The sequence below is a fragment of the Podarcis vaucheri genome, assembly GCF_965113315.1.
Source record: "Podarcis vaucheri genome assembly, chromosome: 3".
In the NCBI taxonomy this organism is placed as follows: Eukaryota; Metazoa; Chordata; class Lepidosauria; order Squamata; family Lacertidae; genus Podarcis; species Podarcis vaucheri.
Window position 1 is genome coordinate 111,564,397 of NC_138761.1, and position 15,620 is coordinate 111,580,016.

General features: G+C 42.1%; 1 long non-coding RNA gene across 1 annotated transcript in view; it reads left to right on the forward strand.

Moving 5' to 3' along the window:
* The window catches only part of LOC309528323, a 57,938-nt gene that overhangs the window by 26,411 nt on the left and 15,907 nt on the right, over positions 1-15,620 (forward strand). Inside the window, exons 2-3 of the long non-coding RNA XR_014217661.1 lie at positions 7,955-8,238; positions 9,482-9,585. This is a non-coding gene — a long non-coding RNA (uncharacterized lncRNA). The remainder of the gene's footprint in view (positions 1-7,954; positions 8,239-9,481; positions 9,586-15,620) is intronic.

Here is a 15,620-nt window from a genome sequence, read left to right on the forward strand (position 1 = left end):
GGATCCTCTGCTCACGACTGCAGCAAATCCCCCCCCCGCCACCTGCAGGCATTCGCTCCGTAACATGCACAGACATTTCCCCTTACTTTCTAGGAGGAAAAAAGTGAGTGTTATGGTGCAAAAAATATGGTACTTAATTCGTTCCGGAGGTCCATTCTTAACCTGAAACTGTTCTTAACCTGAGGTACCACTTTAGCTAATGGGGCCTCTTGCTGCTGCCACGCGCCAGAGCACGATTTCTGTTCTCATCCTGAAGCAAAGTTCTTAACACAAGGTACTATTTCTGGGTTAGCGGAGTCTGTAACCTGAAGCGCCTGTAACCTGAAGCGTATGTAACCCGAGGTACCACTGTATTACATGATTAATCCAGTAGGCAGGACCTGTAGCTCACATGTTTGGTATGCTGAAGTACCCAGCCTCAGTCTCTGGCATCTCCAGTTCATGCACAGGAACAGGAACCAGTGAATCCAGCAGAAATCAATAGCAGTCATCAGCCAAAACATAGGCAACAATATGCAAGGGTTTTGACTATACTGACTGGTAGCGACATGCCAGTGTTTCAGGCAGAAGTATTTCCCAGCCCTATCTGAAGATGCCAGGAATTGAATCTGGGACATTTTGCACACAAAACTGATGTTCCACCACTGCCATGTTTGAAGTGTGTGGGTGTGTGTTGCAGTGGCCACTGAATGTATGACTGCAAACAGCAGCAACAGTAGTTACTAAATTTGAAGTGGATATACCTGAAGGTCATAAAATATCAGTTTGTATTCTGAGGTAAATAAAAGCTTGCCTTAATCAACACACTCCTAAACAAGGAAATAAGTGTAGCTCCTCCTATTTGAATATGCAAATTAATGCTAGCTCCTACTGATTTATTTATTTATTTACAAGCAAGTTAATAATCACATGACACATTTATATACTCTCCATAATTGAGTTCACCTGCTTGGGGTGAAGCTGCCTTATCAGTTTACTGATTTTGTAGGCAAACAGTTTAGTGTTGCTGTTCTGATAGGGAAGTGGGTCCACGCCTGTTTTTAATTCCCACACCTTTCCTAGGAAGTTGCTGATGGAGTTCTCTGTGAAAGAGCTTCCCCAGTCCTTAGTACAATTCCACTCAGAACACTGAAACAAATCAAAGGGAACAGAACCCATAATGATAATGATATAGTAAGGATCCCTTTAGAGATGCGGGTGGTGATGTGAGTTAAACCACAGAGCCTAGGACTTGGCGATCAGAAGGTCGGCAGTTCAAATCCCCGCGACAGAGTGAGCTCCTGTTGCTCGGTCCCTGCTCCTGCCAACCTAGCAGTTCGAAAGCACATCAAAGTGCAAGTAGATAAATAGGTACCGGTCCAGCAGGAAGGTAAACGGCATTTCCGTGCGCTGCTCTGGTTCACCAGAAACGGCTTAGTCATGCTGGCCACATGACCAGGAAACTGTATGCTGACTCCCAACATCAGGGTCTTTTCCAGGGAGTCTTCTCTTCTCATGAGGTGGCCAAAGTATTGGAGCCTCAACTTCACGATCTGTCCTTCTAGTGAGCACTCAGGGCTGATTTCCTTAAGAATGGATAGGTTTGATCTTCTTGCAATCCATGGGACTCTCAAGAGTCTCCTCCAGCACCATAATTCAAAAGCATCAATTCTTCGGCCTTCTTTATGGTCCAGCTCTCACTTCCATACATCACTACTGGGAAAACCATAGCTTTAACTATACGGACTTTTGTTGGCAAGGTGATGTCATTACCCCTCTGTTATTGTCCATGCCGGGTCACTCAAACATTGCTACTGTGTCCTTTCTTCTAGCACAGTGGTTCTCAAGCTGTAGGTCCCCAGATGTTGCTGGTCTACAACTCCCATCATCCCTGAGCTCTGGCCTTGCTAGCTAGGGGTGATGGGAGTTGTAGTTCAACAACATCTGGGGACCCACAGCTTGAGAAAGGCTGTGAGCAGATCAAGATGACCAGGTGACAGGAAAAATTGCAAGGTTTTTAGCGGGGGCAATTAGAATAAGATCTATAATTTGATTATTGTTGTAAACCTCCCAATGTATTTTGTATAGTTACGTTTTTACCTCTATCTTCAGTACATTTCATTTCATTTCATTTCATTTTATTATGATGGCTAGAGGCTAATGCAAATAAAGATTTTTCTGAGCTGGATAAAAACATAAAAGCCCTGATAATTGTATCTTAACATCCTAACAAAAACATACATAGCAGCCTTCTGTTGAGTCAAACTGTTGGCCCCTCAAAAGACCAGTTATTCTAATTCCAACTGGCAGCAGAACTACAAGATCTCAGGGAAAGCTTTTTCCTTGTCATATTACCCAAGAACCACTTAACTGGAGATGAGGGATGGGGAAATCTTCAGTTTTGGCATCTCAGTTTCCCCTTACCCCAGTCTTCAATGAAGTATTCCATTTCACCCATCAGTTTGCGAAAAGGCTTTTTCGAAAGTCCTCATTAAATTTATTCTGCTACTACGTGCATTGATTGCAAATATTTTCTCAAATACAAAGCATTTTGTATGTTGTTTTCATGAGCACATGCATTTTTATGCACACTCTATCCTAATATATGCATTTTCGCTCATATTACCTGGCCAGGGAACTGCATTGCAAAATTCAAAGAAATGCGAATTTCGAACACTGGCTGCATTTTGTTTTGCATATCGGTTCAGGAAGTGTGTTTTGGTAGGTTTGCCTTTAAATGTGAACTGAACTGAATCTCTTCCCCATCAGTATTTGGGCAGAAATCTTAACCCCATTTACTTGGGAGTAAGTCCTTTTTTAAATAATATTTTTTATTAATTTTCTTTTTTTTTACAATAACATTGTATCACCTTTCACACATTTTTAGCTCTGCCGGGCTTTTGACTTCCCTCCGTTCCGTCATCTGGTTTTTATAAAACACGTCTTAGAACCACACATTTATACCGTCTAACTTCTACATTTAACTTACATGATTTAAAACTTAAAGCACAAGCAGAAAGTTTCCTCTCTTTAACATTGTGAACTTTACCGCAGTCCAGCTAGTGTCTTTATATGTTTACAATGATTATCTATATATTTAATAAATTTACTCCATTTTCCCTGGAACACTTGGTCACTCTGGTTTCGGATTTCCCCTGTCAGCTTTGCCAATTCTGCATAGTCCATCATCTTCATCTGCCATTCCTCTACTGTCGGTAATTCTTGCTGTTTCCATTTTTGGGCTAATAAAGTTCCAGCTGCTGTAGTAGCATACACGAACAGTTTCTGGTCAGCTTTTGATATTTCCACATGGGAGTAAGTCCTGTTGAATTCAATAGAGGGTCAATACTAGAGGACAACCTCAGCCTCCATGATGACCTTGCATGAAAAGGCACATGCAATTGATTGCAAAGATCCAAATTGCTACATTTGATATGCTTGCTAAGTATTGGCAAAGCTAAGGCAGGGTGGCCCCTCCCCAAATACAACAATCCCATTCACGAAGCTGTATGTGTAAATAAATGTGACTGAATCATTCTACACCATGAGAAGGACGATAACCTGAATTTGTCTCAAAATGGGAGGTTTTCAAAGAATATTTGAAATATAAATATAGTAGTTTAAACTCTGTTTGAGGAACTTCAGTAATAGTTGCAAGTTAGCCATAAGAGTTAAGATATATTAAGAAAAAGTTAAATGATGATAAAAGTGTGTATTGGCAATAAGTAATAAGAAATTGAAATAAGAAATAGACGGGAGGTCAGGTCTATAGTGTTAAGGCCAACTTATGTTTTATAGTTTGTTAAGAAAATTTTGTGTTTATTGTTATTCCTGTGTGTAATTCTATATTTGTGTTTTCTCTTTTTTTCTTTTTCTTGCTGTATCATTAAAAAGAGAGAGAGAGAAGGATGATAACCTGCTCCACTCCAGCCCAAGGTGTTTATTAAGGCATGCCAAGATGTAAGTGGGCTGTTGTTGTAGGGTAAAGGGCATTGCGATCCTATGACGTAGCGATGTACTCTAATTCCCTGCAGCAAATATACAAACCACAGCCTTATATAAAACAGCTCAATAGAGGTAAGGCGGAAACAAGTTCTTCATTTACAGCAGTCTTACGAATGAAGCTCAACTTTGATTTCTTTTTACTGTGGGAAAATTCCCTGCTGTATTAATAGCTTTCCCTTTTATAGATCCCTCATGCTTAACAAATTGAAAGGCAAACTATTAATAGCGATTGCCATGGAAATGGAGGCACCTCTGGGACACAGTGTGAGTTGCACTTGGCGGCAGACAGAAGAAGTACCACACAAATGTTTGTGCAAAGGAGCCACAGATTGCTTGGGCACAAATTTTGCGAATGTTTCTCATGTGATGACTATGATTATCATGTGACAGCCTGCTTTGATCATTAAGAAAACCCTCTAAGAAATGATGGCTCTTGATATACAATAGCTACTTTAGATTTTTCATTATAGTATTTTGATCTGATGTATCCAGTGAGACAAAGGTTTTGTGAATGATTCATTATGGTTAGCTTAAATGAAACTATTCTAATGGTTGCTATTATATCTATCTGTCTATCTATCTATCTATCTATCATCTATCTATCTATCTATCTATCTATCTATCTATCTATCTATCATCTATCTGTTTTTTATTAAATTTTCTATTTTACAATTTAAAGTACTCATTTTTACATCCTTAAAATAACAGTGACTTACCCTTCTTCTCTTTCCATGGTTCATTTTACATACTATAGATCCCTGCATATTTTACTGCTGCAATTTGAATGTGGGTTTGATTGGCTATACTTTATTGAAGGAGCATCTCCACCTCCATCATTCAGCCCAGGCACTGAGGTCCAGCTCTGAGGGCCTTCTGGTGGTTCCCTCACTGTGAGAAATGAGGTTACAGAGAACCAGACAGAGGGCCTTCTAGGTAGTGGCACCTGCCCTGTGGAACACCCTCCCTTCAGGTGTCAAAGAAATAAACAGCTATCTGACTTTTAGAAGACATAAGAAGGCAGCCCTGTTTAGGGAAGCTTGCAATATTTGATGAATTACTGTATTTTAATATTTTGCTGGAAGCCGCCCAGATGGACGGGGAATAAATTATTGTTGTTGTGGTTGTTGTTGTTGTTGTTGTTGTTGTTGTTATATTTTACATTGTTAGTCCCTCTGAACTATCTTGTGGGAGGAAGGTTGGGCTCTAAATGTAAGAAAACACATCACTAACTAACTAATCAAGACAGGGGCCCATGGGAGAAGAGAGCACTGTTCCTCTAAAACCAAATTTAATGAGAAGTGCTTGTTCTTAGGATCATAACATAAGTTTTTATGTTATTTCAATATCTAACCTAATTAGTTGACATTAAGAAGAAGAAGAAACCTTCTATAATTTTTATAATTCTGCCTTTAAATCTGTAGAACAACCAGATCAGTTCAAGCAAAAAGCAGATTTATTATGCATTATGTATCCTGGATGCCTTCCTTCTGTTTCATAGTTGATTGAAAATGCAATGTTAATGCCTGTGGCAAACCAATGGATTTTTATTTTTTTTTAACAGGCATTACTGCCGTGTAACAAATATACATCTGAAGGGCTAGAGCTGATGCAGGAATAAAAGGCCCATGCAAACTTCACTGGCAAAGCATGCATTTTAAATAAAGCCTCAGTGAAGAGTAACAGAGACAGTCTCCATTCTCATTCTGAGTAATGTCTGCCTTTATTCAGCAGAACAGCCCACGAGGAAAGTAACAGACAAAGACATACCAGATGAAAAACATCACACTAACAAAATCCTTGTATGCAGGGCAAATAATCTTATAATTGCCGACTGATGATATTTGCCTCTGAAAGTATGTGGGGAAGACAGTGGGAATGGGTATGGGTTTTTTTTGTTTTGTTTTTAAAAAGAAAAAAGTGTGAAAGAGAAAATATACAAAATAATGAGTGGGTGATGATGCTGTGCTTTGAAAGTTTTATTCAAATCAAAATATCAGTGCTGTGGTTTGGGTTGTGGAGCCTCGTTTGGTTTCCCCGACTCAGCTCTGAAATGCTTAATCCAGTATCAAACAGCAAACACCGCTTGGCGCTGATCCTCCTAAACCCAGACTGAGACCTTTGCCAACATTTCTTGATGAGGAGTGAAATTTGCCCGCACGTTCAAGATGGAATATGGCCCACGCTTATGATGTCAGAATGAGTCTTCCACTTTGGGTTCGGGCAGACTGAAGAAGTTAGTCAACCTATGCATCTTTTCATGTTTATTTTTAACCAATATGATAAAAATTGGTCCCTTTCTACCAAAACATCATGCTGGTATTCATTAAAAGCCTATTGAACTCAATTGAAAGACATCAATGGGCCTCAATTAACTAATGTGTTTGTTTATGTAGAGATTACAATCCTACTCATGTCTATGTACTAGTTACAGTGCATAAATAGCCACAGTTTAAAAACACAATGCCCATGGACTTCAGTCCAAGCCCATCGATTATATATACACACACTTTATTGTCACTTGTACAACTTGTATACAGTGAGATTACGCAAGCACTCCCCACTCAGCTCTCTTAGCCTTAATTCCCCTCGTTTACTAACGCATACCCACCAAACCCGAAAGTCAGTTGCTCTGTTGTTATCTTTTCATTCAGCAGCCTAACAGCCCACGGATAGAAGCTGTTCTTTACTCTGTTGGTGCGACTAATCATGCTTCTATATCTTCTGCCTGAGGGCAGGAGATCAAGAAAGTGCCAGCCAGGGTGTGAATCATCACTGAGAATTTGCCTCACTCTCCTGAGGCAACGTTCTTCTGCTATTTCATCCAGCAGATTCACGGGACAGCCCATGATATCTTGTGCTGTATTCACCACCCTCCGTAGGCACTTCCTATCAGTTGATGTCAAACCAGCGTACCACACCATGATGCAGTATGAAAGGACACTTTCTGTTGTTGACCGGTAGAAGGAGATCATCAAATGTTGATTGACATCGTTCTTCCACAATACTCTGAGGAGATGGAGTCTCTGTTGGACTTTCTTAACCATCTGGGTTGTATTGATTTTCCAAGAAAGGTCTTCACTGAGACCCTTAAAGGAAGAGACTCTCTCCACACAGCCCTTCCTGATGTACAGCAGGGCTAGTTCTCTCCTCTTCCACCGAAAGTCCAACACCATCTCCTTTGTCTTTCTGATATTAAGGTGCAAGTTGTTCCCTAGGCACCATGTAGATATCTTTGGGACCTCCCCTCTATATGCTGATTCGTCTCCACCTGTTATTAAACCCATTATGGTGGTGTCATCTGCAAACTTAATAATTGCAGTAGACGGGTCAGATGATACACAATCGTATGTATACAATGCATACTATAGAGGCCATTACATGCAATAGCATGTGTTAACTTGTGTGAAGTTGCACTTCAGAGCCTGAGCCATACTTTCTTTCAGAGCATGAGATAGCTTCTAAAGAAGGAGCAGAAGAGCAGTAGGAGAAGGAAGATAATGAGAGAGAAACATAACTATGCAATAATATGCACCAGATGTACATTTAACAATAGGAGAAGAGCCTGCTGGTTCAGGCTAATGGCCCATCTAGTACAACATCCTATTTTCACAGTGGCCAAGCAGCTGATGGGTAGCCTGCAAGCAGGAGTTGAGCACAAGAGCAATCTCCCCTCCTACAGTTCCCAGCCACTGGTATTCAGAAGTCTGCAGCCATAGTGGCCTAGAAAAGCCAGAACAGACCTATCAACTTCTCCAACTTAACCTTGAAAAGAAGCCCACAAGGCAGCACCATGGAGAGCTCCAACAAAGCAACTTGCTCCGACAGTGTCCGCTACCCGCTAACTCTCGGGATGTTCGAGTCTCCTCCTTTCCTCTGCCCATATGGAGTTGCCCCTTTCACTGAGAGAGGGGCTGGTGGCCACTCTTCCCACACACTGCTGCTGCTGCCCTCCACAGTGAGACAAAGAGAGATTATGCCCACCTCCCTCTGGGTGACTCTGTGTACACCACATACACTGCATCTGTGGAGAGGGAGGGGGTTGAATCTGCCAGCCAGCAAATGAAGCGAACTATGTGTCTTCCCTACTGATGCTGCTTGCCTGAAGAGGAGACAGTGGCCATTGTGACCTCATGATGATGACACCTGCCTGAGGGAGTGTCATGGCAACCTGTTTCATGTAATATCTTGCCTGATGAAGCATCGTGAAGAACTTGAAAGCTTGCCACATTTTTGTGACTTTTTGATTGGTCCTAGGTATTGCCCAACTAGCCGATGGATAACAAACATGGATTCTGCGATGTGTTATGGTGGCTAAGAGGCTTATACTGCTAGACTAGAAGGACAAACTTTCTCCATGTTTCAGCCAGTGGTTTGAAGAGCTCACTGCCCGCTTAGCATTTGAATGCATGCCATATAACTATCCATTTCATTTAGAAACCTATTAATGTATATGTTTCAAACAGAGTTAATGGGGTATTTTTAGTTTCAATGTCAGCTGGCAATAGATTGTTTCAATCACTGTTGTTCGTTTGTTTAGTTATTTTCTGTTACAAATGAAAATAAAACTGAAAGGGAGGAGGTATTGCCCAACTAAGAGTTGCAGTCATTCTTATAACAGGGAACAAGCTAAATTCAAAATTAAGGTGAAATTTAAACATTTAGAAGAAAAATCTAAACTAATGGTAAATAAGAGCTGAAATACCAAATGTAAATTTTGCACACCCAAAAACTAACAGCTGTGAATATTATTAATGTGAAATGCATAAATTATCCAAGATCAGTACAAGCTGATCTGGATCAGTGAGATGATTTCTGTACTGAAAATAAATAGTTTATTTCTTAAAGTGAGTTGCTTCTTGAGCCAAAAGAGGGTTAAGTTTTCATTGCTGTCTACAGCAAGAATATTGATTTTCAATAAAAGCTATTCTATTAAACATCGGATCTGTAAGATACAGAATATTCTGCTTTTGCTCAAATTTAATATATTTTAGGAGATATATGGAAGGAAAACTCAGTTTCCTTTTATATGGAAGAAATGATGGATCACTGTGATAAAATGAATCAGGCAAGGAAAAATGTAGATAAAGGGCCATAGCTCAGTGGTAGAACATTTGCTTTGTATGCAGAAAAACCCAAGTTCCATCCTCAGGTAAGACTTCGAATGTTCCTTGCCTGAAAGTGGGTCTGTATTGTTCTCCTTGCCTTCCCAAGGCTGCAGGTTGCTACCACATAGCTCATCATAGTGTGGCAGAGCCAATCTGACACTCCCCCCATGCTGGCCTTGCCCCATTGCCTCTCCCTCTCAGTAGGCAACAGAGATGTTCAGGACTGGGAAGTCAGGAGAGCACAACATCCCCACACCTGTGTAGCACCATTGGTCACTACTGAATGTCGACAATATTGAGCTAGGTGGACTAATGTCCTAACAGTAGAAGGCAACATCCTAAGTTCTTATGAAAATTTTGTCATACTCTTTCCTCATGGTTTGATCCTCCAGGCCCCATTGAAATCATTCAGTATCTTCCAGCTTTGACTTGGAAGCACTTCAGTAAGGATAGTGATATGTGACATGGCATCAAAACGCAGAAGCCAGCTTCTGAGGTGAGTAAATTTGTTCCCTAAATATCATTTTGTGCCTCATGTTGCTGAATATATTGAAAATGTAAACAGATGTTGGAGAACTCCTCTAGCTTCTTTGGCTTTGGAAAGAGCAAATGGAATTATTTTTATTTTTTTCATGCAGTTCATGGTTTTTTTGTTTTTTGGATGAAGTTAAAGTGAACCAAATTAATTTTGCCACAATGCTTTAGGCTCTCTTATATGATGCCACCAACTGAGAGCCGATTGAAACATTAAGGGTGAAGGTGAAGGATTTTAAAGAACTAGTACGATGGTGGAAAGGAGTTTCCCTTTCAACTCCCTTCTTGGGAGTTGAGTTTTCTAAACTCAGGCCACCCATAAAACAAGCCATATGATTTTGTTATCATTGGAAGCTGACTGTCAGAAGCACAGCTAATATGTTCTGTGGTATCTGGATGCCTCTACATTGCACGATAAGAGTATTATGCAGCAACAAAAAACTTTGACACACTATCCGTAAGAACTAGTTCAGATTTAGGATCCCACAGAACACTCCCTTCCTTACCCACCCTCTGCAGCACTCAGATAAGGGCTACTCAAGGCTTTCAAAATAGGGTTTGAGATTCTGTATAAGCTTAACCTAAACTTCAAAAAATGTGATCCAACAAGTGCTGTAAATCCATTTTTTTCTGTAAATACCATTCTGCCACCAAAATCAATGGGATTAAAAATGCTTAAATTGGACTGTATTTCACCACTACATAAGAATATCAGAGACACCAGTGACACTGTGGTCTAAACCACAGAGCCTCTTTCGGCTATACCTGCTATACCTGGTATAGAATGTAAGCAGCCCAATTACTTGTGGGACAACTTTCTGACAGCAAATAACACCTGGACTGGCCAGCCTAGGATCAAGGTTTGGGACACAGGTGGCACTGTGGTCTAAACCACTGAGCCTCTTGGGCTTGCCAGTTAGAAGGCTGGCAGTTCGAATCCCCATGACGGAGTGAGCTCCCATTGCTCTATCTCAGCTCCTGCCAACCTAGCAGTTCGAAAGCACACCAGTGCAAGTAGATAAATAGGTATCACTGTGGCAGGAAGGTAAATGGCGTTTCTGTGAGCTCTGGCTTCTATCACGGTGTTCCATTGCGCCAGAAGCAGTTTAGCCATGCTTGCCACATGACCCGGAAAGATGTCTGTGGACGAACGCTGGCTCCCTCGGCCTGAAAACGAGATGAGCGCCTCAACCCCATAGTCACCTTTGACTGGACTTAACTGTTCAGAGGTTCTTTACCTTTACCTTTATCGGGGGATGATGACTAGGAAGTTTCTCCCTTTCCTTCTGTTACATCTCGATAATTTTGGACATAGTTCCTGCTCTGGCAGAAAAACCTTTATCTGGCCTGTCCCACTTCAGAACAGTAAAGGTAAAGGTAAAGGTACCCCTGCCCGTACGGGCCAGTCTTGACAGACTCTAGGGTTGTGCGCTCATCTCACTCTAGAGGCTGGGAGCCAGCGCTGTCCGCAGACACTTCCGGGTCACGTGGCCAGCGTGACGAAGCACACGGAACGCCGTTTACCTTCCCGCTATAAAGCGGTACCTATTTATCTACTTGCACTTTAAGGGCGCATTCGAACTGCTAGGTGGGCAGGAGCTGGGACTGAAAGACGGGAGCTCACCCCGTTGCGGGAATTCGAACTGCCGACCATATGATCAGCAAGTCCTTGGCACTGTGGTTTTACCCACAGCGCCACCAGCGTCCCAGTAGTAATAGTAGAACAGTAGTAATGCATTATTGAGTGCACCCCAAAGTTCTTCCTTTTAAGTGAATGGGTGCCTTCATTCCTTTGGGGAAAAGTAAAACCCTGTAGTTGGGAAAAACATTGTGGCAGATGAAATCCAATCTTGTCCTCTGCTGTTAACTCTGGGTGGGACAGTCTTTGCTTGTCGAGGAGGAGTTGCACCCATACAACATCCTTGCGATTCACAAATCCTCTTTCTACACACATTACTGCCACCACAATAAACCTTTGCCTTATACAGTGGTACCTCAGGTTAAGAACTTAATTCGTTCTGGAGGTCCGTTCTTAACCTGAAACTGTTCTTAACCTGAGGTACCACTTTAGCTAACGGGGCCTCCTGCTGCTGCCGCACCGCCGCCATGTGATTTCTGTTCTCATCCTGAGGTAAAGTTATTAACCCGAGGTACTATTTCTGGGTTAGCAGAGTCTGTAACCTGAAGCATCTGTAACCTGAGGCATCTGTAGCCCGAGGTACCACTGTAATTTAAGAATAATCCAAGACTCTTCTTTTTCACTAAACATTAGAAAGGAGGAGACATTGAGGTGACATGATAGCTACAGTATCTTCAAATATCTAAAGGGCTGTCACATGGAATGTTTTCTGCTGCTCTGGAGGGTAGGACCTGTACCAATAAATTCAAGTTACAAAGACATTGGATTCTTATCTCATTATACATGACTAAGCCATTTTTCACCTTCTCACCCCTTGCCTTTTCCTGTAAGACCTATTGCAGTCGTTAAGAGTCGTCAACAGGCTCATCTCAGCTATCTGCCAATCTCCCATTCCCACTACCCTTCTAAGTAATACCCCTCCCCACCTTCTCACTATATAGAAGGATCTGCCAACTTCTGTTTCAGTGTATCTGAAGAAGTGTGCATGCACACGAAAGCTCATACCAAGAACTAACTTAGTTGGTCTTTAAGGTGCTACCGGAAGGGATTTTTTTATTTTCACAATAAATTCAAGTCACAAGAAAGGAGATTCCAACTAAACATCAGGAAGAAGCTTCTGACAGTAAGAGCCGTTAGATAGTGGATTGGACTCCCTTGGGAGGTTATGGACTTTCCTTCAAATGGTTGGATGGCTATCTGCCATGGATGCTTTAGCTGATATTCCTGCATTGCAGGGGATTGGACTAGATGACCCTCATGGTCCCTTCCAACTCTACAATCATATGGTTCTATTATTGGGGGAGCCAGTTGGCTGAGTGTACACCTGTCAGTTGGGGTCTGATACCTGCTCTCTTGACACTGGCGTTGCTGCCGCTTTCCCAAATGGGGATACAGCAGGGGGGCAGCAAGGGTGGGGCTGTGCAGACAAACCAGCAGAGCTAATCCTTACTATCACCGTGCCACTTCCAGGTAAGCTGCTGCAACACTTTTACTTAGGCAGACATCAGTAGTGGATCACGTAATGGGGTGGACCCACAGAGCCATCCCATCGCATGAGCCACTACTGATGCCTGTGTCATGAATTAGCAACTGTTGCTCATATCTTGGGGGGCGGGGGATTTTATCCACGTGTCTTCCCTTGTTCTGGAAATGTGTGTAAAGAAGCAACAGGGAAATAACTGCAGAAGAGCTTTTTTCTCCTGCACAAAAGTGAACTTCGACATAGGAATGAGATGTCTCTAGTAAAGTCTGGGAAGATTCTTCACCATCCGTGATTAATCTATCCTACACCAGTCTGCATGATGATGACCCCTTTTAGATGTTCCCATTGGCCGATTCCCAGAGTTCCAGACATGCCACAAAGTTTTGGCTGGCCAGGAGATTCCAAGCATTGCCAGACTTCTTGATTTTAGCTACGTTCAAGATGAAAGTTGGATTTCTCCTCTCCCCTTTAAAAGTTGGTGGCATAACCCAATGAATATATTGCATTTTCAGCTGCATGTTTTGAAAACTAAAAGGACAAGAAAACAGTGTGGGAAAAATCAGGCTACAGGACGACAAGAGGAGAGAAAAACAAACACCCTCTATAGTTCCCATAGCTCAACAGAGCATGTTGTTAGGGTAACTCATAGGCCAGTGCCTCTGAGGGATCCAATCACTGTTTGGCAGAATTAGATTCTGATTCATGCTTTCTTAACTCATACACGTGCCAACGAGGGATGAGAACATTCCATGGGAACTTTATGACCAGTCTCCTCCTTATCAGCTTTGAACCAGCTGCCAGACTTGAAGGTTGTTCGATAGATAATTGAATTCTCCACATCACACATTAATTTCTAGATCCTGTCTTATCCATCCATGGGCTAAGATTCAAGGCCCAATGTAGAGTAGCATTTTCCTATCCACACCCACCCTTCCTGTCTCTGAACTTCCTTCCTTAAGATTTACCCAGAGATCATTGTGCTAAGGGAATTCCCTGTCCTCAGCTTGTAAACCTCATCCCCTTGGAACTTGTTCACAAGCTTTGCTCTGACACTAGGGATTTTTAAAATCAATGCTTCCCTACAAGCAAGGTCTGCAACAAAAAGTTGTTTTGTATTCCCAGTCTCTCTTACAGGAGTGCTCTCTAGGGGAGAGTTATAATCCTTCTCAGGTAGCCTCAGGAGGAAGGAAGGGGGAAAGGCTATCATCAACAACATATCACCAAGTGATGGACAGGAGGGTTGTCCCATTCACCTGTCACAGTTGGCCCCTGGAGGTGGGAGGAGATGGCAACCAAGGAGGATCAAACTGCTTGCCCATCAGATAATGGGTTGGGAGTCCAGTTCTGCTGTTGAAGAAGAAGAAGAAGAGTTTGGATTTGATATCCCGCCTTTCACTCCCCTTCAGGAGTCTCAAAGCGGCTAACATTCTCCTTTCCCTTCCTCCCCCACAACAAACACTCTGTGAGGTGAGTGGGGCTGAGAGACTTCACAGAAGTGTGACTGGCCCAAGGTCACCCAGCAGCTGCATGTGGAGGAGCGGAGACGCGAACCCGGTTTCCCAGATTACATGACTACCGCTCTTAACCACTACACCACACTGGCTCTCAGTGTGTTGGCAGGGAACAGCTGCATAATCAGTCGTGCCCTTACCTAGCCCCACACCTGATGCCATATAAGACATGCAAGGTGGGTGCAGCCCCAGATTACACATCTTTGTAAAACAGTCTCCCCTAATATATTTTACATGCTATTTTCATAAATATATGCATAACATTTAGTATGTATTTTTCACTAATATTGGGATTTTTTATGCATACTATACCCCAGTATAGGTAGAACTCATCTTACATGCATAAAGCTACAATCACATAAGCAAATATGTGTAACATGTAAGTTACTTTTATATGTGTTTACTTTTACATAGTACTTGGTGTCAATATTATTATCTTTAGAGAGCAGCAACAATCAGTGGAAATCCACCCATGTGCTTCCACTAAAAGTGGGTTGTGGATTAGGATGAAAATGTGTTAGTGCTGAAGCTGCCTTTTACTGAGTCACCATTGCTTACCCAGTCCATCAGTGGTTCTTCAAGGTCACAAACATGAGATCTTCTGCAGCTCATTGAAATTCTTGTAACTGGACATGCCAAGGATAGAACCTGAAACCTTGTTCATACAAAGGCCCATACAAACTTATCCAGATCATATGATCATCATCTGAGGCCCTTCATCGTGTGCCTCCTCCACTAAAAAAAGTATACTTAAAAAAAAGGAGAAGGGAAGATGATGTGGAATGCTCTCTAGAGTTAAATACAGTGATCCATCCAGTCCTACATGCTGTCTCCAGTAACGACAAGAGAATCAGATTTGTCAGAAGATAGGCAACTAGAGGATGCTTCATTCCCACACTGATCAAAGCTCATACCCGCTATGCTGCACTAGTTATACCAAGGTCGGAAGCCACACAGAACATAGGCACCATTTTTCATAGCAAGTTATTTGTGTGATATGGCTTCCACGTGTTCATGGCGAGTTTTAACCACACCAAAGACACTCTCTGAAAAAGTGGAGTGGTTATTTGTGGCCAAACTCTGGGTTGTATTCATAGAATCGTGGCACCAGCCTTTACTCAGAGAAGACCCACTTAAATTAAAGCCAATATCTCTTGAGTTAGTTGAATACAGCCCCATGTGCCTGAAACAGCCACCAACTCTACCTGATGAAAAAGCCACAGACCTTTCTGTCTGATGGACCCTTGGTGACTGCCATTCTTGTTTTCACTTGGAGGCAGCTAGAATAATGCAATGTACTTCATGTAAAACTTCATGTAAACTGCTTGGAAGTGCCAGTCACTGTAGAATGTATTGTACAGTCA